Consider the following 27,592-nt stretch of genomic DNA (forward strand, 5'->3'; position numbering starts at 1 on the left):
AGAATTTACTGAAAAACAATAAATTCACAAGCTACATCACTTTCAGCAGTGGCAATTCATGGGTCACCTGATAGTCATAAGACAGACAATCATGAATCCTTTCATTTTATTCCAATCTTAGTGTCTAATATCTATAACACTCTACTTCACACAATGATATATATAGGTCACAGAAAAACACAAAAAAAGGGGTTAAGGTGGTTATAGGATGTTGTGCCTAGAGCACAGGTGGAGACATATAAATGCATAGTCAAAATTTCAATGTAGGTGGTCAGATAAATGTTTTAACAACCAGTTCTGCAGAGTTGCCACAGCAGAGGGTGTGAATGGATAGCAGTTTCAGTTTCAGAGTGCCAGCTTGAAGTGCCAGCTTGAATTGTCAGCTTAGAGAGGGCCCTGTGTGTTCCTCATGGGCAGAAATAATTGCACTTGCACTAAAGTGTAAGGCATAGAGAATTAGAGGTCCATTGCTTTGTTGATTTTCCTAGACAAGGCTAGTGACAAGTGACAGGATCGGCATGCCCCTGTGGCCAGTCTTTAGGGATCCTCCTTTTATAGGGTCTTAGGTGAGTCAGTTGCATCTGAAAAGGTTGATAAACACCTGTATCTGATGTTCCTGATATGATCTGGGATGTTCACATGTCTAGGTACTGCTGATTTAGTTTGATAAATTGGCATAAATAAGTTATCTATCCATTTGTGCCTGATGGTTATGCCAGGCATGATGGTTGTTTACCTATTCAAATGAGGCAAAGAGTCATTCTTTCTTGGCATTTGTGCTCAAAATGGAGTAATTCATGGCAAACTACTGCTTTACAAAATAGAATAAATAACTCAGGGTTGGCACAACCTGAAAACTACTGTTCTATATGAATTGTGGAGTAACTCAGAACAGGGCACAGCCTACTCTTTACACTTTGTACCTTGGTTAATAATAACTTATTCAGTAGGGCTAAGAGTGAGTCATAATAAAAGTGTAAGGCACAGAAAATTAAAGGTCCATTGCTTTGTTGATTCATACCCATATAGCTAGAAAGATTTACCTAATTCCAGATGTATATCTATATTTCAAACAGATAACACAGATTCCATGAGTCTCTGGATTCTACTATTTTATTCCAAAGAATAGTGGTTGGTTGGTTGGTTGGTTGCTTTTAGCAGACAACTTGGCTGGACTAATACCCTTAACCCTGTCTTCTCTTGTATGGATGGAAACTGAAAACTTTCTTCCCCACTTTGTTAAGTTGCCTGGAATTTACCCCCAACACACAATGTCCAAAGGGAGCCATAAATTTGAAAAGAGTTTATATTCATAAGGTAGGTCTTTATCCCTTTAGTTCCCTTCTTTCTGAGATTGGAATCCCCTTTACTTTCTGACTGCTATAACCTATTCAGATTCTATCAATTTTTCAAGGCTTTAAGACTGAATTTTTCTATCAATTTCTAGTATTCTATATGATGTGGACAAGAATTGGCAAAGGGTCAGCTAGTGTCCATTCCTCATCAATTAAAAATAGCATGCTACAGTGATGCAGCCACATCAATGTTTATAACAGCTCAATTCACAATAGCAAAGCTATGGAAAAAACAAAGGAGTCTTTCAGTGGATGAAGGGATAAAGAAAATTTTGTATATATACACAATGGAATACTATAGTCATAAAGGAGAATGAAATTATGGCACTTGCCAGTAAATGGATGGAAGTGGAGAATATCATGCTAAGTAAAGTAAGTCAATCCTAAAAAAACAAAGATTGGATGTTCTGTCTGATTTGTGGATGCTAACCCCAAACAAGGCAGGTTGGAGCAGGGAATAACAGAAATAGACTGGACTAGACTAAGGGTAATGAAGGGAAGGGAGGGTGAGGGGAATGGGAAAGACAGTAGAATTAATTGGTCATAACTTTCCTAGCCTTATATTTGTATACACAACCAGGGTACCTTCACATCATGCATGACCACAAGAGTGGGAATCTAATAGAATAAGTTATACTTTATGTATGTATACTCTGCCAAAATACATTCTACTGTCATGTATAACTAAGAATTTTTTTAAAAAAGTTGTTTTCTTACATTTTTAAGAATTTATAGTATTATCTATGGGAGGATTGGTCCAATAGGAATTCCTCTTTATCCGTGAATATAAACTCTCTCCAAACTGAGTTTTGAAAAGCCTCAGGAAAAAAAAAATGTAGCATTTGTTAAATTTATTTTTCATATTACTTATGTGGCAGATTGTATTTTATTAAAGGACTGTAATAATATCTCTCCCATCACTCTCAATTTTCTCCCAAAATGACCTTAGTACTTCTCCCACCAAAAACTTATTTTTATATATCAGACAGCATAGAGAGCAGAGAGGGTTAGTATCAGCTCTGACCTCAGAGTACCGTGGAGGTGATGCTATGTGACTTCAAAACTAGGTTAATAAGGTAATGTACCTCTGCCTGGTCTCTTCTTCTTGGTATGTTAGCTCTGAAGCTGCTGAATCAACCAATAACCAGCATCCACCACCCGACAGTTAGTGAATGAACCTTTGGATGCTACTAGATTCCAGAATTCAGGTCTTCCTGCTGAGAGCCCTGTCACAAAACTGTCTTCACATGTCCTGTCCAAATGGCTGACCTATGGAGAAAACATGGCAGTGGGAAGGGAGTGAGCCGCCCCATGCCCTGCTCCGACAGCAGAAACCACCCAGGGCTCCAGGCCTCAGTGTTCCAGTAGGATGCCCAGCATTGGAGCAGGACCCAAAGACCGAAGTTCTAGCCCACGCAAGACTAGGTGAGTGCCTTAGCAGAATCACCTACCAACACATCTGCAGATCACCAAGACTTCAATCCACTCCCACACAGGTCACTCAGCTGCTACCTACCCACAGCATAACCCATCGCCAGGCTCCCCCCACCTCATCAGGCTCCCCCCAACCTCAGCAGACAGCCCCGCACTGAAAGCAGACCACCGCCATCTTGGCTCAACATTCTCGCCATATTAGCTGGCGCCAGTTCCCAGATTTGATTTCCAGAGGCCAGGTATCAGGTTTCCAACCTCCCCCCCTCCCCAGCAGCAGTTACCCAACACAGGTGTGCAGTGTGACCAGGGAGCTGCCCATGGGAGTCCCAGGGTGAGAGTTTCCTCAATTGGGAACTGCTGGGGGAGAGGGAGATGGGGCTAAAGTCTGGAGTCCAACAGAGATTCCAGGAACAGGGAAGTCTCCAGGCAAGAGAGGGAGATAGTACGGGTGCTCAAGTCATATGAGCAGTCCCAAAAAGAGACGCTTGAGGTGCAGTCTCCCTGCAGGGACTGGCGGGTGCCACTTCCCACAGCCAGGTGCCCTGTGCCAGGCCCAGTCTTCCCACCCTGATAACCTCCACCATCTGGAGGGCAGAGGCACCAGCTTACAACAGATGACCCCACTTATTGGATGAGAAGAGAAGCAGGAAAGATACGGATCTCTAAAGCTGGCTACAACCCTGGTTTCTTCCTTCAAGTTTTTTGTTAGTTTGTTTTTTCTCTTTACCCCCTATCCTCTGGCCCTCACATCCCCAACATATGTGAAACCAAGAACTTTGCATGAAATAAAACTTTGAGGACTGAGTCATCTGAATAATATAATATAGAGGTGTTGTGCCAATGTCTTGGCTGGGCACAAGATCACGAGCCACCACACACCTTGTAGATTCAAACAGCAATCCTTTATTCCCGAACTCACACCGGCCTCTACACACACGTTCTCCCCAAATCCAAGTTCTGCCCGCACAATTTACCTACTCCATGAGGCTTTTTTCCAATATCCCATTTGAATCTCACGAGAACTCAACGGGAACAAGCAGCAGGAACACCCTAATCCCGGCAGCAATAATCTTCAACCTCCAACTTCCCTAAAACCCCTATTGTCTTAAACCGGGAACGCCCTAAACCCAAGGACCAGGATACTTCCTCAAACCTGATCAGCTCTAAACCTGGATCTGCCTTGGTCCTTGAGCAAGGTCACCTTACATGCAACAGCGAAATCCATTTAACATGGGGTACACTAGCAAGGAAATTTTGATGCATCATTCCTACTTGGCAATGGCCCTCAGCATCTCCCCCCTTCTGATTAATTAAACAACAAGCAATGTGGCTTAAGGACCGTGCCTGGTAGGTTGTCCAATTCAACATATGGTTCTTACCCGTCATGGGAGAACTGACCTTTAGGCGTCAGCTTCCTGTCTTAGGTTGATACCACTGCAATCAGATCAACCCGTCACTGACTACCGGTCCAGCATTCAGCCATGCTTGTGGATAGGCCTATACACCAGTGGGGGGGTGAGGTTCTTGCCTCACCTCTGTTGGCCCCCAAATTTAGCCTTGGTGCCAGTGGGGGGGTGAGGTTCTTTGCCTCACCTCTGTTGGCCCCCAAATTTTAGACCATCACTAGTAGAAGGGAGGAAGATACAGAAATGCCATGACACCAAGCCAATTGATGGCTCCTTTGGAAAAATTGCATCACTGGTGACACCATCAGCAAAGATATGCCAGCATTACCACAATTAACATGGGGTGCGCTGGCAAGGAAATTGCATCACTGGTGACACCATCAGCAAAGATATGCCAGCAGTACCACAATTTGCTGCACCAGACGATATTTCACAATGCATGCAACTGATATATAGTCCAGGCAAGTTCTGCAGGCAGTTCAAATCGGAGGAGTCTATCAATATGTCCATTTCCTCCCAAAGTAAATCAAGTCCTTGATTGAGCATTACTTGTTGAGTTATATTCATTGATGCATCAGTTTATACAGTTTACTGTGATGGCTATCATAGAAGCTGTAGTTTGGTTTTATCTTAGTCTTCACCAGCACTGGGATGGAGATGGGAATTCTGGCAATGATGCTAAAGAGACATTATCCTGAACAGAATTATTAAATATAATGAAAAGGAAAGGTGAAAGTAAACAAACAGATCTGTTAACCTCCTTTAAAAACAATCCTTAACAGCTATTTACCTAATTTAAATTAGTAAACAAACAGATCTGTTAACCACCTTTAAAAACAATCATTAACAGCTGTTCACCTAATTTAAATTAAACCATATAAATCACGTGAATAAAAAAAATTCAGATCCATTTTTTCATGAGCGCTCCTCATATATGAAATATGGACATACACACATACAGACATACAACACAAAACAGTGCACACATAACATACAACACATAAGACAATAAAGGCCTTGTAGCTTTACCTAGGTGAAATCTCCATTGCAATGTTTAAAAACTCTAGTCAAAAAATAAAACACGGTCAAAAAATAAAACTGATCAGAAAAACATTAACCTAGGTTTGTATGAGCTCAAATAGTAAAATAGAACTTTACAATGTGGGAAAAATGCAATAATAAAATAGATATTGAAAAAAGCACCGTGGTTAATCACTGTCGCAGATGTAAGAATAGCCAAGCTGGAGTTCTGGATATCAGCTGTTATGGATTTGAGTCAAATCATCTTCTTTTTCTGTAAAAATTGCTTTAGTTAATCTCTCTGGAATCCAAATTGGCTGCTGTTCTCCCTGTGGAAACACACAAACGGAACCCCGACTCCAGACAATAACTGGATCAGGACCTTTCCATTGTCCTGTTAGAATATCTTTCCAAAGTACCTTAGGCTTATGTACATTTTTCGGGTACATATGTCTTTCCGCAGCACTAAGTCCTGATGAATCCAAATTTAGAAAGTTTAGAGTAAAAAGGGTTATTTTAAGTTTATCTTTGGGGGATATATACCCCTTTCCAATTCCCTCTTTTTGCTTTAATAGGTACGTTTTAATAGTTTGATGAGCTCTTTCAACTATGCCTTGTCCCTGTGGATTGTATGGGATTCCTGTTATATGAGTAATACCAAATGATGAGCAAAATTGTTTAAAAGAGGTAGAAGTATAACCAGGACCGTTATCAGTTTTTAACTGTTTAGGAACACCCACAGTGGCAAAATTTTGTAAGCAATGAGCTATAACATCTTTAGTTTTTTCTCTGGCATGAAGGGAGCCCATCAAAAATCCAGAAGAAGTATCAACTGTAACATGTAAATATTTTAATTTTCCAAATTCTGGCAAGTGTGTGACGTCCATCTGCCAAATATGGTTAGGTATCAGTCCTCTAGGATTGACTACAAGATTAACTTGTGGTAAAAAGGTCACACAATTTTGACATTGTTTTATTATATGCCTGGCTTGTTCCTTAGTTATTTTAAAATGCTTTTGTAAAGTATTAGCATTAACATGAAACCTTTTATGAAAATTTGTAGCTTCTTCTAATGTAGAGAAAATATGTACGTCATGTGTAGTTTTATCCGCTAAATCATTGCCCAAACTAAGGGCTCCAGGCAATCCTGTATGTGCCCTAATATGTCCTATAAAGAATGGATCTTTTCTGTCCCAGATTAGACTTTGTATAGTGGAAAACAAAGAGAAAACAGTAGAGGAAGGGGAAATCCTACCAGCATCTTCAAGGGATATAATAGCATTAACTATATATTGACTATCAGAAAATAAATTAAATACAGAATCTTTGAACAGCACAAAAGCTTGTAAAACTGCATTAAGCTCTACCTTTTGAGCTGATTGTTTGGGTACTAAAAATGTAAAAGTTTGATCAGGGGTAACTACTGCTGCTGTACCATTATTAGACCCATCAGTGAATATATTTGGAGCATTCATGATAGGTGTTTTTCTTGTCATTTTAGGAAAAACTACAGGATGCTTAGACCAAAAAGACAACAAAGGATTTGATGGTAAATGATTATCAAATGAAACATTAGATTTACACATGATTATTGCCCAAGTATTTAACTCATAGCTAACTCATCAATTTGATCCATAGTATATGGAGTAATAATTTTATTGGGAGAAATCCCAAACACTCCCTTTGCTGCTCTTATTCCTTTGAGTATTAATTGTCCTACAGCCTCAGGATACCTAGTAAGAATAGTGTTAGGAGAATAAGATAAATGTATCCACAATAATGGACCTTCTTGCCAAAATACTCCTGTAGGAATATTTTTTTGTTGGTAGTACAATAAATAATAAAGGCAAACTTATATCAATTCTATCTAGATGCATATTTTCCATATATGTTTCAATAATTTTTAATGCCTTTCTAGCTTTAGGAATTAACATTCGGGGTGAATATGGATCTGATGGACCTTTTAGAATATCAAATAAAGATCCCAACTCTCCTGTTGGTATGCCTAGATAAGGCCTTATCCAATTTATGTCTCCCAATAACTTTTGAAATTCGTTAAGTGTTTTGAGTTGATCTACTCGTATTTGAATTTTTGGTGGATGGACCATGGTTGAGGATAATAGAACTCCTAAATAATTAATTGGAAAATTTAATTGTACTTTATCTATTCCTATCTCTAGATTATAATTTTTTAATAAGTTCGTAAGTGTGGCATAACATTCCAGCAATATGTTTTTATCTTTATGTGCTAATAATACATCATCCATATAGTGAAATATTTCTAGTTCAGGATTTTGATTTCTAAGGGGCTGGATTACTTTATTAACATAGATTTGACACATAGTTGGACTGTTAGCCATTCCTTGAGGGAGTACTTTCCACTCATATTTTTCATCAGGACCTTCATGATTTAATGCAGGGATAGTAAATGCAAAACGTGGACTATCCTCGGGATGAATTGGAATCGAAAAAAAACAATCTTTAATATCTATAGATAAAACATGCCACGTTTTTGGTAAAGCAGACAATTGAGGAATCCCTGATTGAGCAGGTCCCATAATAACCATCTCATTATTAATGGCTCTTAAATCTTGCAATAATCTCCATTTACCCGATTTCTTTTTGATGACAAAAATGGGAGTATTATGGGGAGATATGGAAGGTTGTAAATGTCCTTCCGATAATTGTTGTTTGACCAGATCATGGGCTACTTGTATCTTTTCTTTAGTCAGGGGCCACTGAGGAACCCACACTGGTCTTTCTGATTTCCAAGTAATTTTGATTGTCTCAGTGGCCCTTTCTGAAAATCCGACCCATGTCTGTCTGTTCCTTGATCTATTTGAATTGGTGCTGCTAAACCTTGTTCTTGTTTTCCTAATCTTTTTTCTTTCCTAACACCTTGTCTAGCCCTAGTAGTGGGCACATTAGAATTGATGTTATTTGTTAACATCAAACCTAGTTGATCTAGGACATCTCGTCCCCATAAATTAATAGGAAGGTGATCCAAAACATATGGCTGTATAGTTCCTTCACATCCTTCAGGATCCTTCCAATCTAATACCATAGAACTTCTATGGGGATTAGTCGCCACTCCTAGGCCTCGAAGCGTTTGAGTGGCTTGTTGTAATGGCCAATGTTTTGGCCGTTCTTGAAGAGATATGATGCTAAGGTCAGCACCTGTGTCCAGCAGCCCATTAAACTCATGACCCTGAATATTTTGTTTTAGCATTGGGCGAGAATCTAAATTTAAAGACAACATAGCCCAATCTACACCTGTGGAGCCTAATCCCCTAGAACCTCTTTCTACATTACGACTAGAGAACTTATTATGTAGGCTGGGTATTATTAACAACTGTGCTATTCTATCTCCAGGTGAAATTACTGATATACCTCCTGGAGAACTAGCTATAATTTTTATTTCACCTACATAATCGGGATCAATTACCCCAGGACTTATCATAAGTCCTTTTAATGTAGATGAACTACGTCCCAATAATAAGCCTACTGTTCCTTGGGGAAGAGGTACTTTTACTCCTGTAGGAATGATTTGAACTCCCATCTCTGGAGTTAGTACTGCTCTGGCAGAGGCGCAGATGTCCAACCCTGCACTCCCTCGGGTTTGTCTGATGAGGGATTTAATGGACAATGTGTCCTGGGCACCACCCTGATGGTGTTGCTGGGTTCCTCCACTGCCCCGTATATTTGTGGTTGTGGGCCCCGGAGCATTGGGCCCCCCAGTCTGTTTTTTCGCAATGAAGCCTGATGCCTTCCTCCACGATATCGTGGGTAAATACCTGATCCTTGTCCGTTTTTTGATAAGGGAGTACCTTCTATGGTGGTTTGAGAATGGCATTCATTAGCCCAATGTCTCCCTCTACGGCATCGTGGGCAAATACCCGGTATTCTATTCCTTTGATTTCTAGTTTTGTTAAACCCTCCTCTTATTGGGCAACTCCTTTTAAAATGTCCTGTTCGTTCACAATTATAGCATGTATTTGGCCTGGCATCTAAAGCCTGTTTTACTGCAGCTGCCAAGACTTGCCCTTGTTCATTAATATCTCTACATAATTTAATATATGTATTTAAGTCTTCATGTCTCCATGGTCTAATAACCTCTCTGCAGCAACGATTTGCTTGGTCATAAGCCAGTTGTTTTATTAATGGCATTGCTTGTTCTGTATCCCCAAAAATTTTGGCAGCTCTTTGAATAAGCCTATCTACAAAGTCAGCGTAAGGTTCATTAGGTCTCTGTATTACCTTAGATAGCTGACCTTGTAAATCTCCATGTCCTTGTAAAGTCTTCCATGCCCTAACTGCATCTGCAGCAATTTGTGCATATATAGCAGGATCATATTCAATTTGTTGCCGTTGACCCTCATAAGGTCCTTTTCTTAACAGCATATCTAGATTTCTTTGAGGGTAACCGGCTGCTGCATTTCGCCTAGCTGTCTCCGTGCAAAATTCCTCATTGGCAACTTTCCATAACAAATATTGTCCTCCATTTGGCACAGATTTACACATGCTAGCCCAATCTGCTGGCGTCATGTCCAAGTTAGTAATGGACTCGACCATGCTTACCGTGAAGGGAGCTTGGGGACCGTAGGTTGTTACAGCCTCCTTTAACTGCTTCACTGTTTTAAAATCTAAAGCACGGTGAATTCGCTGCCCTCCTACCTGTTCAAGTACGGGGCATGCTAATCTTTGAGGTCCTGTCTCAGGATCCCACTTATCAACTACGGGGTTTGAGGGCCACTCAGCTGTTTCCATCGGTGGGGCTGTTGGTTGAATTACGCCCTTTGGTAATAAAACGGAGTTAGTAACAGCCTCTTGTTGTGGCCTTTTTCCTAATAACCCCTTTTCCTTTAAATTTTCTTCCTCTCTCTGACTAGCTCGAGAGACCTTCTCTTTTGCTTGATCTAAAATGTCTTTCTCCATGGTCTGAATCTCTAACAATTTACTTAACACCTTTTCGGTTTCTTTTTTACTAATTTCTAATCTTCTATAAAGAAAACGCAACCCAATAAGATAACACAAAACCGCAACTGAATGAAACAAAAACTGAATAAAAATTCGCTGTATCAATTTTCTCTTTCTCCGGGCTGACAAACTTCAAACCTTGAGCTAACCATTTTTCCTAGTTTGCCTGAGAAATTTCTAGGGACAGGCATCTTGAAACAAAAACGAAATAAATCAAAACAAGAACACATTGTTTTTTGAAATGGTCACCCATTCTCTCGCTTTCCCTCAGGGGCGAGGAATTTCACCTACCTCCAAGTTTCAGATGTTCTGCGTACGGACCACCAAAATGCCAAGATCACGAGCCACCACACACCTTGTAGATTCAAACAGCAATCCTTTATTCCCGAACTCACACCGGCCTCTACACACATGTTCTCCCCAAATCCAAGTTCTGCCCGCACAATTTACCTACTCCATGAGGCTTTTTTCCAATATCCCATTTGAATCTCAGGAGAACTCAATGGGAACAAGCAGCAGGAACACCCTAATCCCGGCAGCAATAATCTTGAACCTCCAACTTCCCTAAAACCCCTATTGTCTTAAACTGGGAACGCCCTAAACCCAAGGACCAGGATACTTCCTCAAACCTGATCAGCTCTAAACCCGGATCCGCCTTGGTCCTTGAGCAAGGTCACCTTACATGCAATGTCAACAGCGAAATCCATTTAACATGGGGTACGCTAGCAATGAAATTTTGATGCATCATTCCTACTTGGCAATGGCCCTCAGCAGTGTTGTATATGTCCTTTTATTTTCTTTTCATTTTTATTCTTTCATTTTTCTTTTCCCCTTTAAATTTTACTTTTTGAACATCTATATTTTTCTAAATACATATATATGTTTATTTTATGTATTCTACTGTCTTCCCATGTACTTGCCTACCCTAAATTACTTCCTGTGTATTCTCTTGCTACTAACCCTCTTCATTCGATTTCTCTTTCATACTTCCTAAGATATATTAATTCTATATTCTCACATCCTACCTTCTCAGCATAATGACCTACGCCCCACCCTCAGTTTATTGTCCACTGTCAGAAACTTTTATGCTATTCCCTATTTCTTGAATGTTTCTTGAATATTATCTAAAATATATAATCAGTAGTTTTGTAAAAATAATTGATAATAATAATTTAGATAATAATTGAATCCAACATTTCTGTACATTGAGACTAAACTTTAAATGTCTTAATAACAACAAATTGTTTGTAGGTAGTATATTGGTGATATTGGGATGTGTTAACATTGTCCTTCCCCACAAAGGAGACGTCTTGGAACCCTACTAGAGCACTACAAAACCTATAGGGTAAAACAATAACAATCTAGATCCACAGAGCTGGAAAGGAAGACATGCAAGCAACATGAAAAGACAAGGGAAGAAAGTGCCCCCAACAAATGAAGACACCACATCATTAGAATCATTGGCAGCCATAGCAGAAGAAATGACACAGAATGAGTTTAGGATGTACATGGTTAAAATGTTCTGTGAACTCAAGGAAGATACAAGAGAGCAAATACAGGCAGTGAAAGATCACTTTGACAAAGAGCTACATAAACAAATACAGAAAGCAAAAGATCACCTCAACAGGGAGATAGAGGTTCTAAAAAAATACAGAAATCCTTAAAATAAAAAAAATAATAAACCAAATTAAAAATTCAAATAAAAGCATCACTAATATAGTAGACCACTTAGAAGATAGGATATCAGACAATGAAGACAAAATATATAATCTTGAAAAGAACACAGACCACACAGTGACAATGATAAGAAACCACGAGCAGAACACTCAAGAAATATGGGATAGCATAAAAAGACCAAATTTAAGAGTTATTGGAATAGAGGAAGGCATAGATGTCCAAACCAAAGAAATGAACAGTCTATTCAATGAAATAATGTCAGAAAACTTTCCAAACATGAAGAATGAATTGGAAATTCAAACTCAAGAAGCCTACAGGACACCGAATGTACAAAATCACAACAGATCCATACCAAGGCACGTTATAATGAAAATACCCAACATACAGAATAAGGAGAGAATATTAAAAGCCACTAGAGAAAGGAATAAGATTATATATAGGGGAAAATAAATTAGGATAACAGCAGATTTTTCAACACAGACCCTGAAAGCTAGAAGATCCTAGAACAACATATATCAAGCTCTGAAAGAAAATGGGTTCCAACCAAGAATATTGTATCCAGCAAATTAAGCTTTAGATTTGAAGATGAAATACAAACCTTTCATGATAAACAAAAGTTAAAAAGAATTTATAGCTAGAAAATCAACACTACAAAACATCCTTGGAAAATTATTCCATTAAGAGGAAACAAAAAACAACAATGAAAATCAGCAAAGGACATGTATGACGAAGTGAGGAAAAAGAAAAGAAAAAAAGAAGTGTGTCACATTAGATTGGGTAGAGAGAAGTGATGGGAGGGGAGGGAAGGGAAAGGGGGGAAAGGGAGGACAGCAGAATAACATTCTTATTGCTGTATGTATATACGTGACTGCATGACCAATGTGATTCTGCAAACTGTACACACAGAAAAATGAGAAAATATTTTAAAAAATGAAAAGAAAAGTAGCAGAGGGAGATAGTAACCTAAAGGAAAAACTAATCAAAGAAGAAAATCAAGTCAAGTAAAATAACAAAAATAAAGAAATATGGCTGGGAATACAAACCATCTCTCAAAGTAACCCTGAAGGTTAATGGCTTAAACTCACCAATCAAAAGACATAGGGTAGCAGATTGGATTAAAAGAAAAAGACTCAAAAATATGCTGCCTCCAGGGACTCATCTGATAGGAAAAGACATCCACAGACTGAACGTGAACAGTTGGGACAAATCATACCCCTCACATGGACTGCAGAACCAAGCAGGGGTTTCCATCCTCGTATCACATAAAGTAGACTTCAAGCCAAAGTTAATCATAATGGATAAAGATGGACATTGCATACTGCTCAAGGGAACCATACACCAACAAGACATAACAATCATAAACATATATGCCCCAAACAATGGTGCAGCTATGTTCATCAAACAAATTCTTCTCAGGTTCAAGAGTCAAATTGATCACAACACAATAATCTTGGGAGACTTTAAAACACCTCTTTCGCCACTGGATACATCTTTGAAACAAAAGTTGAATAAAGACACTATAGAACTCAATAATAAAATCAATAATGTATACTTAACTGACATATATAGAATATTTCAACCTGCATCAAGCACATACACTTTCTTCTCAGCACCATATGGATCCTTCTCTAAAATAGACTATATACTATGCCACAAAGCAACTCTTAGCAAATACAAAAAAATAGAGATACTACCATGTATTTTATCAGATCATAATGGAATGACATTGGAAATCAATGTCAAAGTAAAAAATAAAAATTACTCCCCAACACCTGGATACTAAACACTATGCTACTGAATAAACAATGGGTTGCAGAAGACATCAAATAGGAGATTAAAAATTCTTAGAGTAAATGAGAACATAGACACAACATATCTTAATCTCTGGGACACTGTGAAAGCAGTTCTAAGAGGAAAGTTCATAGCATGGGATTAATTCCTTAAAAGAAGAAAAAGCCAACAAATAAATGACCTCAGTTTACATCTCAAAACCCTAGAAGAAGAACAATTCAACAGCAAGAGCAGTAGAAGGCAAGAAATAATTAAAATCAGAGCTGAAATCAATGATATTGGAACAAAAGAAACAATTGAAAAAATTGAAAAAACAAAAAGTTAGTTCCTTGAAAAAATAAAAGAATTGACACACCATTAGTTATGCTAATAAAGAGAAGGAGAAAGAGAACTCAAATTACCAGCATACATGATAAAAAAAAAGGTAATATCACAACAGACACTACAGAAATGCAGAGGATAATTAGAAATTATTTTGAAAACTTATATTCCAATAAAATAGAAGACACTGAAGACATCGACAAATTTTTTAAGTCATACGACTTGCCCAGGAGGATATATACAATTTAAACAGACCAATATCAAGTGATGAAATAGAAGACACCATCAGAAGCCTACCAACCAAGAAAAGCCCAGGACCGGACAGTTACACAGCTGAATTCTACAAGACCTTTAAAGAAGAACTAATACCAATACTCTTCAATTTATTTCATGAAATGGAAAAAGAGGGAGCACTTCCAAACTCATTCTATGAAGCCAATATTACCCTGATTCCAAAACCAGGCAAGGACACATCAAAGAAAGAAAACTTTAGACCAATATCTCTAATTAACATAGATGCAAAAATTCTCAATAAAATTCTGGCATATCAAATATAAAAACATATCAAAAAGATTGTGCACCATGATCAAGTGGGATTCATCCCAGGGACTCCAGGTTGGTTTAGCATAAGGAAATCAATAAATGTAATTTATCACATCAATAGACTCAAAGATAAGAAATCTGTGATCATTCCAATAGATACAGAAAAAGCATTTGACAAAATTCAGCACCCTTTCATGTTCAAAACACTAGAAAAACTAGGGATAACAGGAATATACCTCAACATCATAAAGGCTATCTACACTAAGCCCCAGTCCAACATCATTCTAAATGGACAAAAATTGAAGGCATTCCATCTAAAAACTGAAACAGGACAAGGATGTCATCTTTCACCACTTCTATTTAACATAGTTTTTGAAGCAGTGGCCAGAGCAATTAGACAGATGAAAGAAATTAAAGGGATATGTATAGGAAAAGAAGAACTTAAATTAACACTATTTGCTGACAATATTATTCTGTACCTAGAAGACCCAAAAACTCCACCAGAAAACTTCTAGAACTAGTAAATGAATTCAGCAAAGTAGCATGTTATAAAATCAACACCCATAAATCAAAGGCATTTCTGTATATCATTGACAAATCCTTTGAGAGGGAAATTAGGAAAACTATCCCATTCTCAATAGCCTCAAAAAAAAATAAAATACCTGGGAATCAACGTAATAGGTGAAAGATCTATTCAGTGAAAACTACAGAATTTTAAAGAAAGAAATCAAAGAATATCTTAGAAGATGGAAAGATCTACCTTGCTCTTGGACAGGCAGAATTAATAATATCAAAATGACCATACTACCAAAAGCACTATACAGATTTAATGCAATACTGACCAAAAGCCCAATGACATTCCTCATAGAAATAGAAAACGCAGTCATGAAATTCACCTGGAAAAATAAGAGACCCAGAATAGCTAAAGCAATCCATAGCAGGAAGAGTGAAGCAGGTGTCATCACTATACCAGACCTCAAACTATACTACAGAGCAATAGTAACAAAACCAGCATGATATTGGCACCAAAACAGACTAGTAGACCAATGGTACAAAATAGAGGACACAGAGACTAACACACAAAATTACAATTATCTTATAAAAGAGAAAAGTGCCAAAAACATGCATTGGAGAAAAGATAGCCTCTTCAACAAATGGTGCTGGGAAAACTGGAAATCCATATGCAACAAAATGAAATTAAACCCCTGTCTCTCACCATGCACAAAACTTAACTCAATGTGGATCAAGGACCTAGGAATTAAACCAGAGATTCTGCGTCTAATAGAAGAAAAAGTAGGCCCTAATCTCCATCTTGTGGGATTAGGCCCCAACTTCCTTAATAAGACTCCTAAAGCGCAAGAATTAAAAACAAAAATTAATAAATGGAATGGAATCAAACTAAAAAATTTCTTCTCAGCAAAAGAAACAACCTGTGAGGTGAATAGAGAGTCTACATCCTGGGAGCAAATTTTTACCCCTGACACACCAGAAAGAGCACTAATCTCTAGGGTATATAAAGAACTCAAAAAGCTAAACATCAAAAAAAACAAATAACCAATCAATAATTTGGCCAAGGACGTGAACAGACACTTCTCAGAAGAGGATATTCAATAAATCAACAAGTATAAGAAAAAAATGTTTATCATCTCTAGCTATTAGAGAAATGCAAATCAAAACTACTCTAAGAAACTATCTCACTCCAGTCAGAATGACAGCTATTATGAAGACAAACATCAATAAGTGTAGGAAATGTTCGGGGAAAGGCACACTCATACATTGCTGGTGGGACTGCAAATTGGTGCAGCCAATATGAAAAGAAGTATGGAGATTCCTTGGAAATCTGGGAATGGACCATTTGACCCAGTTATCCCCATCCTCAGTCTATACCCATACTACAGGGACACAGCCACATCAATGTTTATAGCAGCACAATTCACAATAGCTAAACTGTGGAACCAACCTAAATGCCTTTCAGGAGATGAATGGATTAAAAGTGTGGCATATATACACAATTGAATATTACTTATCAATAAAAAAAGAATAAAAATATGGCATTTGCATGTAAATGGACACAGTTAAAGAAGATAATGCTAAGTGAAGTTAGCCGATCCCCAAAAAACAAATGGTGAATGTTTTCTCTGATATAAGTTGACTGACTCATAGTGGGGAGAGAGGGAACATGGGAGGAATAGATGAACTCTAGATAGGACAGAGCGGGGGGAATGGGAAAGGGAGAGGGAAGGGGGTTAGCAATGATGGTGGAATGTGATGGACATCATTATCCAAAGTACATATATGAAGACACGAATTGGTGTGAACATACTTTTATACGAACAGAGATATGAAAAATTGTGTTCTATATGTGAAATAAGAATTGTAATACATTCTGCTGTCGTGTATTCTTTAAAAAATAAAAGCAATTTTAAAAAATGGCTGACCTATATATTTTTAGATGGTATTTGTCACTAAGTTTCAGGGTAATTTTTTATACAAAAATAAATAGTCACAGCAGATTAGGTGTCAGGGTGATTCAGCTATGACATCTATAATACCAATGATTTCCAGTTTTGTCTGGATAATATGGATGAGTAGAGAGGCACCTCCTTTTCTCTCACACATGCCCTTCTGAAATTTCAAGTTAAAAAAAAATCAGTCAAATTTCCCAGCTAGAAGGGGACTGTTCTTCATCAAAATGTATTCCTTTAGTAGAACAGCCTACCCTTGGAAATTTTATGACTCTCAGTGATTTGGACCTGAAATTCTGTGTCTCCAGGAATCAATAATTTAATTTTTACTTGGAGTATCTTATAAGCTAATCTTATTGCTTTCTAGAATCTCATATATGTAAGGTCAAACTTTCACTATACAAGCCAGTGGTACTTAAACTTTAAATAAGAAACGATTGCTCTAATAAAAATTCAGGAAAGAAAAAGTTCATCGAGTTCTATTCACCTTTGTCAAATGATAAAATATGTATTAGATGTATTAGGCAAACAATTGCAAATAATAATAATAATGATGATGATAAAGGGCATAGCACTATACCCAAGAGGAGAGGAAGAGAAAGAAAACTAAGTTACAATGATGAACTTCTTTCTAGACGAGATGATATGAAATAGATTTTCAACATCTAGGGAAATTACATAAAATCTGTTAGGTAAAAGTAGCTTAATGTTTTGGGAGATTTGACTCCTATGCTACATTTCTCTTTATTTGTTAGTATTTTCTTCAAAAGCTATGAGACATCTGAGCTTTTAAAAGACAAAAATGGTCAAAAATCTACCGCAAACAATTGAAGAAGAAAAAAGAGGAAGAGAAGTAATGCAATTAAGAGCAAAATCATATATCACCGAGGGTGATACAAATTAGTAATAGGCTCTTGGAGAGCCATTTGGCAATGCCTATCATGAGAGGAATAAAAATGTTCATCTTCTATGACTCAGTGATCCCACTGCTGGAGTTTATCCTGAGAAATTATATTAAAAGCATAAACATTTTTAAGTATGTAGGCTTTTATTTCATAGCTTTTTTTATACTCGCAAAACAATAGCCAACAATCTAAATGATGAACAATTAGGGAATGGTTAAAAGATGAATTACTCCTACACAGTTATTAAAAATAATAATTTTAAAGACTGAGTAACATCTTGGAAAATATGATACTTTTGTGATACAATATTAAAATTCTAATAGAGCAATACAAAAAGAAAATGCTACTATACTAAATAAATATATGCATATCCATATATGGACAACAGGAAGAAAACAAATAAAACGGTTTATTTTTAAGCACCATGGGCATCTTCAATTAATTTTGTCTTTTTAAAATTTGTTAACTTTAGAATCAATGCTGATTTATACAATAACTGATAACAGGCCATACTCCTTGAAACATTGTTGCTGTTTATATAGATATACATACCTTTGCATAAACTAGTAAAAACTTATGGAAGAACTCAGGCATGCTTACTAAGTGAGTTAATGTTTAATTAACAAAATCTTACCTGAAACAAAGGCTTCAGGAAAGTGTTTTGTTTTATTTCACCAGATAATATGTGTACATAGCACATATTCCTCTTCTTTTAGTTCAAAATTTGGGTGGACTCAGAATGAATGAAAAGCATTTTGTCCAACAGTCCCACTCTGCTGCAGATTTGTTAAGATTTTTTCTGGATGTTTTCAGAATCATCATATTGTTTCACATTTCAGAAACTTGCTACTATTGAGTAATACAGGTTTTTTGAGAGTACATTTTAGAAAAAGAGATTGAAAAAAGGAGTTCGGGGACCAGAGCTACGGAATATGGGACAAATCAAATTAAACAAATATGTAATAAAAAGAAAACTGAGTATACCTACTTTGTTATTTTGTTTAGGATTGACCTGTTGAGGAGCCCTAAAACACAGTGGTTCTTAAATTACTGTAGTACATTCAGTAATAACTTCAAGCTGGGGCGGGGGGGGGGGGGAGTTTGTTTTTTTGTGGGTTTTGGCGGGGGGTACTAGGGATTGAACTCAGGGGCCCTTGACCACTGTGCCACATCCCCAGCCCTATTTTGTATTTTATTTAGAGACAGGGTCTCACTGAGTGCTTAGTGCCTCGCTTTTGCTGAAGCTGGCTTTGAACTCATGACCCTCCTGTCCCGCCTCCAGAGCCACTGGGATTACAGGCATGTGCCACAGTGCCCAGCCAAGTTTAGGGTTTTTAAGATACAACTTATGTACCCAGGCCCCATGACCAAGAATCATGCTTAAACACATCTAGCCTGTGGCCCAGAAATCCACATTATAACAAAGATCCAAACTGATACAGGTCCCAAGACCACACCTGAGGGTAAATGGTTTGAGCTGAAACCAAATCTGATTAAAGAAATCTAATAATTATCAAAAAGAGCTAAATGGATTAATAGAAGTCTGGGGCTTTTATGTCTTTCCTGCCCCTCCCCACTCTTTCTTCTTGGCTCCTTTGTATTTATAATTCTGAACTTTCTCCCTTCTAAAAAAAAAAAAAAAAAAAAAAAGATTTTTTAAAAACAAAAAACACATGATGGATTTAGCATTTTCCTCTTGGCCTTTAGATATTTGTACCTGTCAGTGTCTAGAGCCTTGGGAAGCCTGGTGCATGAAGAATATCCAGAGGGTGGGGGGAGTTTTTTTCCAAGGAAAGTATTCAAGACTACCAGCAGGCAAAAAGATCAGTGAAGATGTCCTTGTCACAAAATTAATAAAGATATCTGTAAATGTTATGCTGTATTGGCACTAAATTCTACCCAAAAAAAAAATTAAAGAATAAAGATTGATAAGAGGAGTTTAGAAGAGAAATAACAGTGAACAGAGAAGAAGAAGAATGATGAATGACTGAATTACAACAGGAAAAGAGTAGAAGTGCTAATGGGAACATTGAAAAGTTCTCCTGGTGATAAAACAGTCACATCTTAAAAGACAGAAAACTACCTGCTACAATGTGCCCATATGGAAGCATTCAGAGATGTGCAAGGGACATAAACTGACCTCATCTTCTTGTAAGGGGCCCCTCATATTTCAACTGGTGTTACTCAATTCTCAGTAAGAAATAATATATAAGAAACCCAGAGCTAGTTCTAGCAATGGAGAAGGTTATATTAAAAGACTATTCTGAATTTTCTGCTGGGAACATCTGGAAGAACTATAAAAAGTTTGGTGCCATAGACAATGGAGATCTATGGGCAGCTTTTAAAAAAGGAAACCTGAAAGAGGAAAACTTTGAGAGATCAATAAAATATTGATTCAAACATTTTATATGTGACACAGAGAGTCATAAAGGACTCATTGTGACATTCTCTACAGATTCTAAGCCAAATAAAATTCTTCAGTAGAGCTCTATCAGGAAACTAAGCTAGAGAATTTATATAGTGTTAAGAACATTATATATCTGTTTGGTCTCACTAAAGAAATGAGTCAGTCCACCTCGGTTCCAGAAGTGCATAAAATACACATTAAAGTTGATTTTTATAATAACAGTAAAGTAGAGCACACATTTTGAGTAAAAAATATGCTAAAATTAAAATTATAACCTTCCACATTCCTAAACTATCACTTGGAGAATATAAAAACAAAAACAAAATGCAAAAACAGGTCAAGAATCAGGAAGTATAGAAAATTCAAGAGAAGCTCCTTTTAAAATAATTACATTTACTGACTCTCAGCAACAGATTTCAAGGGACAATCTCTGGGTTTGGAGCTTTGTTTGGAAAATACATAGAAAGGTAAGAAATAGTGTGAAAATGGAGTCACTGGCTAAAACACTTTCCATCCAGAATTTCTCACAAATATTAGCATCCATGTGACTCTCTGGATGCCACTGGAGCATGTTACAGACTTATTTTTTTAAAAAAATACCTGAAAAGGCAAATAAATTTTTAACACCAAAGTTTTATCAAATTGCCTCAGTTGGTGTTTAATTGCAATAGGCTGAATACTATTCGGATGTCTGTAACTAGTGAAGTTGTAAAATATTGTGAAAGCCAACAGGAGGTTAAGTGCTTGGGTGAAAATTCCATGTCCTTCCTGACTTAAGACAACAGGCCTAACCTGAATATGCCTGAGTGAGCTATTATACTTTCAGGGACGTCTGAATCCAAAAGGTGAAAACATTTAGTTAAATAGGTTCAAAGTTGAAATTGTCTCACCAAATTTTGAATATCCTATCATTTTGTCAGACACACTTTCACTTCTATGTAAGTAATATGTTTTAACCTAATAGGTCTAAGTTCTCACTATACCTGCCCAAAAGGACCCCAATTCTCAGAACTCTAAGCAAGTGAATAGTTCCTCTGGTTCCCTTCAGATCTACTATTTCACAGTCAATGTGTTGGAAGATTTAGTTAAATAGAAAAGCCAGGCCTCAGTAGGTTCTTATACAATTTTTACGATTGCATGGATCAATTAAAGAACAAACTGAATGTTTAAAAATTAAATAAATGAATGAAAAACACAGTAAAGTCATGTGGGTCTATGATTAAAAAGAGGCCAAATGGGGTGAAATTCTACCTGCTAGTTAGTGAATATCATAGGAACTGCCGAGAAGAAACAGGTGCTGAAGTCCATAGACCTAGGTCCACTCCATCCTGATACATACTAACTGAGTGACCTTGGTCACCTTATTTATCTGGACCTCAAGCTCACCATGAATAAAATAGGGATGTAGCACCTGAGGTTGCCGTGAGGATTTAATAAACTAATACATGCACAAAATAGTCAGGGACTAGCACTCGGCAGCTCTCAATAAATGTTACATGCTCGTTTCAACATTTGAACAATATCAAACTTAAGTTGCAAGTATCTGTGACCCAAATGACCACTGTGGTTTAAGTGAGCATTAGCTATTAAACAGAACCTTGGCCTATAATAAAATATTAGCCCAAGATTAAAAATGTTCTTATAGAAACATGAATGGAGGTTGTAGTAGAGAAAGTGATGGAAATAAGTGTATGATTCCATGATGTAAGTGGAGTAAGAGAAGGCTTCAAATTTATCGACTTTCCAGATTAGGATTCTGAATTAGATTATTAAAATGTCTGCATATAAGATCGCTCAGGCTCGGGACTGGAAAACCTGAGGAGAATACTCTTCGGGCCTCACCCCTGGCAAGGCGGGCGCCGGACTTTGAGCGGCCAGATTCTAGTTCCCCGGGTTGCTTTGGCCCAGGGTGGGAGATCCTTCGGGGACTCCGGGCGGAGGCCAGTTACAAGTGGATTGTGCGCTGAGGGGCGGCGTGGCTCTAACTCCCGGAACAGTTTTGGCTCGGGGCCAGGGAAACCGCGGGGACTGCGTCTTTGACCCTGCCCCTGGCTGAGCGTACACTGAGCTGGGAGAGGTTGGAGCTGCCAGGCTCGGGCTCCCGGGGCTGCTTGGGCCTGAGGCTGGGGTACCTCTGTGGAGCCTGCTCCTAGCAGAGTGTGGCAGGGATCGGAGAGGCTGGGTTCTGGCTCCCGTGGCTGCTTGAGCCCAGGGCTGCGGAGCCTGCAGGGACCGCGAGCTGAGGCCAGCCACAAGTGAAACTTGCCACGAGGGGCAGCGGGACTCTGTCTCCCGGAACAGTTTTGGCCCAGAGCTGGGGAGCCCGCGGGAAGTGCATCTTAGACTCTGCTCCCAGCGGAGCGTGCACCGAGCAGGGAGAGTCTGGTGCGGCCAGGCTTGGGCACCGAGCAGGGAGAGTCTGGTGCGGCCAGGATTGGGCACCGAGCAGGGAGAGTCTGGTGAGGCCAGGTTTGGGCTCCCGGGGCGGCTTTGGCCTGGGATCGGGGAACCCGCGGCGGTTGCCCTGAGGAGCCTGCTCCTAGCAGAACGTGGCGGGGATCGGAGAGACCGGCTCCTGGCTCCCGAAGCGGCTCTGGCTCAGGGTTGGGGATCCTACAGGGAATGCTTCTTGGTCCGGGTCCTGCTGGGTGCTGCAGGGGCCTGGGGGGCAGAGTGGAGCTGCCTCCTGCGCCCAGAGCAGGCTAAGGGTCCCGCCAGTGTGGTATCGCGACACCCCAACTGCAGCTGGGGCCGAGGAGAGTAGCCGCCCACGCCTGGAACAGGACCAGCGACCCGACGGCAGGGTAGCCAAGTCAACCCACTTGGAGTGGAGGCCGTGAAGAGCCGCCGTCTGATCCTGCAAGGTAGGCAGTCCTGCGTCCCACTGGCAGGACAGGCTCTGCAGCCTGCCAGTGTGGTGGACGAGTAGCATCGAGGCAGTCACGTCACACTGGTTGGAGTGGGGATTGAACAGAGCCGCCGCCAGTGTCCGGAAGGAGCCCAGAGACCCGTTGGAGAGGCAGTTAGGTACCCCCACTGGGAGTGGGGGTTGAGCAGAACTGCCGCCCAGGCCCGCAGGGTGGGCAGTTCTGAGACCCACCAGGGGAACAGGCTTGGAGGCCGACCAGCGTGGTAGACACGTCACATCAATTGGAGTAGGGGTGGAGAAGAGCTGCCGCCCACATCCGGATCAGGACCAACGATCCGAGGACGTGGTAGGAACGTCACCGCAATTGGAGTGGGGGCAGAGTAGAGCAGCCACCCGTGCCCGCAGGGTGGGCAGACCTACGACCAACCAGCGTAGTGGATAGATCACCGTGATTAGAGGAGGAGCACAGCCACAACCCGCCATAGAAGAGAGATATACCAACTATACAAGAGCAATATAAATAAACAGGGGGAAAAATTTCAAAAACACAACAGTTTCACCAAGCAGAAAGAAATGCAAGCAATATGAAAAGACAAGGAAAGAAAGGACCACAAGCAATGCAGGTCAACTCAACTCTAGAAGAGGTAATAGCTACAACAGATGGAATGTCAGATAAAGAGTTCAGGATATACATGCTTCAGATGATCTGGACTCTCAAGGAAGACATGAGACAGCAAAATCAGACAATGAAAGATCACATTGACAAGGAACTACAGAAACAAATCCAGGAAGTAAAAGATCAATTTCACAGGGAGTTAGAAGTAATAAAAAACAAACAAATAGAAATCCTAGAAATGCAGGAAGCAATAAACCAACTTAAAACCTCAATTGACAATACTACCAGCAGAATAGAACACTTAGAAGATAGAACATCAGACAATGAAGACGAAGTATTTCAACTTGAGAAGAACATAGCCAGTTCAGCAAGACTGCTAAGAAACCATGAACAGAACATTCAAGAATTATGGGATAACATTAAAAGACCAAACTTAAGAGTCATTGGGATACAGGAGGGCACAGAGCTCCAAACCAGAGGAATGAACAATCTATTCAATGAAATAATACGAGAAAACTTCGCAGACTTGAAGAATGAAACAGAATCCCATATCCTAGAAGCCTACAGGACGCCGAAAGTGCAAAATCATAAGAGATCCACACCTAGACACATTATAATGAAGATGCCCAACATACAGAATAAGGAGAGAATTTTAAAAGCTACAAGAGAAAGAAAGCAGATTACATTTAGGGGCAAACCAATCAGGATAACAGCTGATCTCTCAACACAGACTCTGAAAGCTAGAAGATCCTGGAATAACATTTTTCAAACACTGAAAGAAAAATGGGCTCCAACCAAGAATCGTGTATCCGGCGAAATTACGCTTCAGATGGAAGATGAAATTAAAACCTTTCACGATAAACAAAAGTTAAAAGAATTCGCAGCTAGAAAACCATCTCTTCAAAAAATCCTTGGCAAAACATTACAGGAAGAGGAAACTGAAAATAACATTGAAAACCATCAGTGGGAGGTAGGACAGTAAAGGGGGGAAAGTAATCAAAGAGGAAAACTAATCAGGTTTAGTAACATAAATAAACAAATATGATTGGAGGAACAAACCAAATCTCAATAATAACCCTAAATGTTAATGGCTTAAACTCACCAATTAAGAGACATAGGCTAGTTGAATGGATCACAAAACAAGATCCAACAATATGTTGCCTACAGGAGACGCATTTGATAGGAAAAGATATACATAGACTGAAGGTGAAAGGCTGGGAAAAATCATTCCACTCATATGGACTGCGGAAACAAGCAGGAGTGTCCATACTCATATCAAACAAAATAGATTTCAAGCCAAAGTTAATCAAAAAGGATAAAGAGAGACACTACATACTGCTCAAGGGAACCATACACCAACAAGACATAACAATCATAAATATATATGCCCCAAACAATGGTGCAGCTACGTTCATCAAGCAAACTCTTCTCAAGTTCAAGAGTCTAATAGACCACCATACAATAATCATGGGAGACTTCAACACACCTCTCTCACCACTGGACAGATCTTCCAAACAAAAGTTAAATAAGGAAACTATAGAACTCAACAACACAATTAACAACCTAGACTTAATTGACATATATAGAATATACCACCCAACATCAATTAGTTACACTTTTTTCTCAGCAGCACATGGATCCTTCACAAAAATAGATCATATATTATGTCACAGGGCAACTCTTAGACAATATAAAGGAGTAGAAATAATACTATGCATCTTATCTGATCATAATGGAATGAAACTGAAAATCAACGATAAAAGAAGGAAGGAAAAATCATGCATCACTTGGAGAATGAACAATAGGTTACTGAATGATCAATGGGTTATAGAAGACATTAAGGAGGAAATTAAAAACTTCTTAGAGTTAAATGAAAACACAGACACAACATATCGGAATCTATGGGACACATTGAAAGCAGTTTTAAGAGGAAAATTCATTGCTTGGAGCGCATTCCTTAAAAAAAGAAAAAACCAACAAATAAATGATCTCATATATCATCTCAAAATCCTAGAAAAAGAAGAGCAAAACAACAGCAAAAGAAGTAGAAGGCAAGAAATAATTAAAATCAGAGCTGAAATTAATGAAATCGAAACAAAAGAAACAATTGAAAAAATTGACAAAACCAAAAGTTGGTTCTTTGAAAAAATAAATAAAATCGACAGACCCTTAGACATGCTAACGAAGAAAGGAAGAGAGAGAACCCAAATTACTAGCATACGGGATGAAAAAGGCAATATCACAACAGACACTTCAGAAATACAGAAGATAATCAGAAATTACTTTGAATCCTTATACTCCAATAAAATAGAAGATAGTGAAGGCATCGATAAATTTCTTAAGTCATATGATCTGCCCAGATTGAGTCAGGAAGATATAGACAGCCTAAACAGACCAATAACAATAGAAGAAATAGAAGAAACCATCAAAAGACTACCAACTAAGAAAAGCCCAGGACCGGATGGGTATACAGCAGAGTTTTACAAAACCTTTAAAGAGGAACTAACACCAATACTTTTCAAGCTATTTCAGGAAATAGAAAAAGAGGGAGAACTTCCAAAGACATTCTACAAGGCCAACATCACCCTGATACCTAAACCAGACAGAGACACTTCAAAGAAAGAAAACTACAGACCAATATCTCTAATGAACCTAGATGCAAAAATCCTCAATAAAATTCTGGCGAATCGGATTCAAAATCGTATCAAAAAAATTATACACCATGATCAATTAGGATTCATCCCTGGGATACAAGGCTGGTTCAATATACGGAAATCAATACATGTTATTCACCACATCAATAGACTTAAAAATAAGAACCATATGATCATCTCTATAGATGCAGAAAAAGCATTCGACAAAGTACAGCATCCCTTTATGTTCAAAACTCTAGAAAAATTAGGGATAACAGGATCATACCTCAACATTGTTAAAGCAATCTATGATAAGCCACAGGCCAGCATCATTCTGAATGGAGAAAAATTGAAGGCATTCCCTCTAAGATCTGGTACAAGACAGGGATGCCCTCTCTCACCACTTCTGTTCAACATAGTCCTCGAAACACTGGCCAGAGCAATTAGACAGACGAAAGAAATTAAAGGCATAAAAATAGGAAAAGAAGAACTTAAATTATCACTATTTGCAGATGACATGATTCTATACCTAACAGACCCAAAAGGGTCTACAAAGAAACTATTAGAGTTAATAAATGAATTCAGAAAAGTGGCAGGATATAAAATCAACATGCATAAATCAAATGCATTCCTGTATATCAGCGACAAATCCTCTGAAACAGAAATGAGGACAACTACTCCATTCACAATATCCCCCCAAAAAATAAAATACCTGGGAATCAACCTAAAAAAAGAGGTGAAAGGCCTATACAATGAAAACTACAGAACCCTAAAAAGAGACATAAAAGAAGACCTCAGAAGATGGAAAAATATACCCTGTTCATGGATAGGCAGAACTAACATCATCAAAATGGCGATATTACCAAAAGTTCTCTATAAGTTCAATGCTATCCCAATCAAAATCCCAACAGCATTTCTTGTAGAAATAGATAAAACAATCAGGAAATTCATATGGAATAATAAAAGACCCAGAATAGCAAAAACAATGCTAAGCAGGAAGTGTGAATCAGGGAGTATAGCGATACCAGACTTCAAACTATACTACAGAGCAATAGTAACAAAAACAGCATGGTACTGGTACCAAAACAGGCGAGTGGACCAATGGTACAGAATAGAAGACACAGTAACCAATCCACAAAACTACAACTATCTTATATTTGATAAAGGGGCTAA

Source organism: Spermophilus citellus, assembly GCF_964194105.1.
Source record: "Spermophilus citellus genome assembly, chromosome: 14".
Classification (NCBI taxonomy): domain Eukaryota; kingdom Metazoa; phylum Chordata; class Mammalia; order Rodentia; family Sciuridae; genus Spermophilus; species Spermophilus citellus.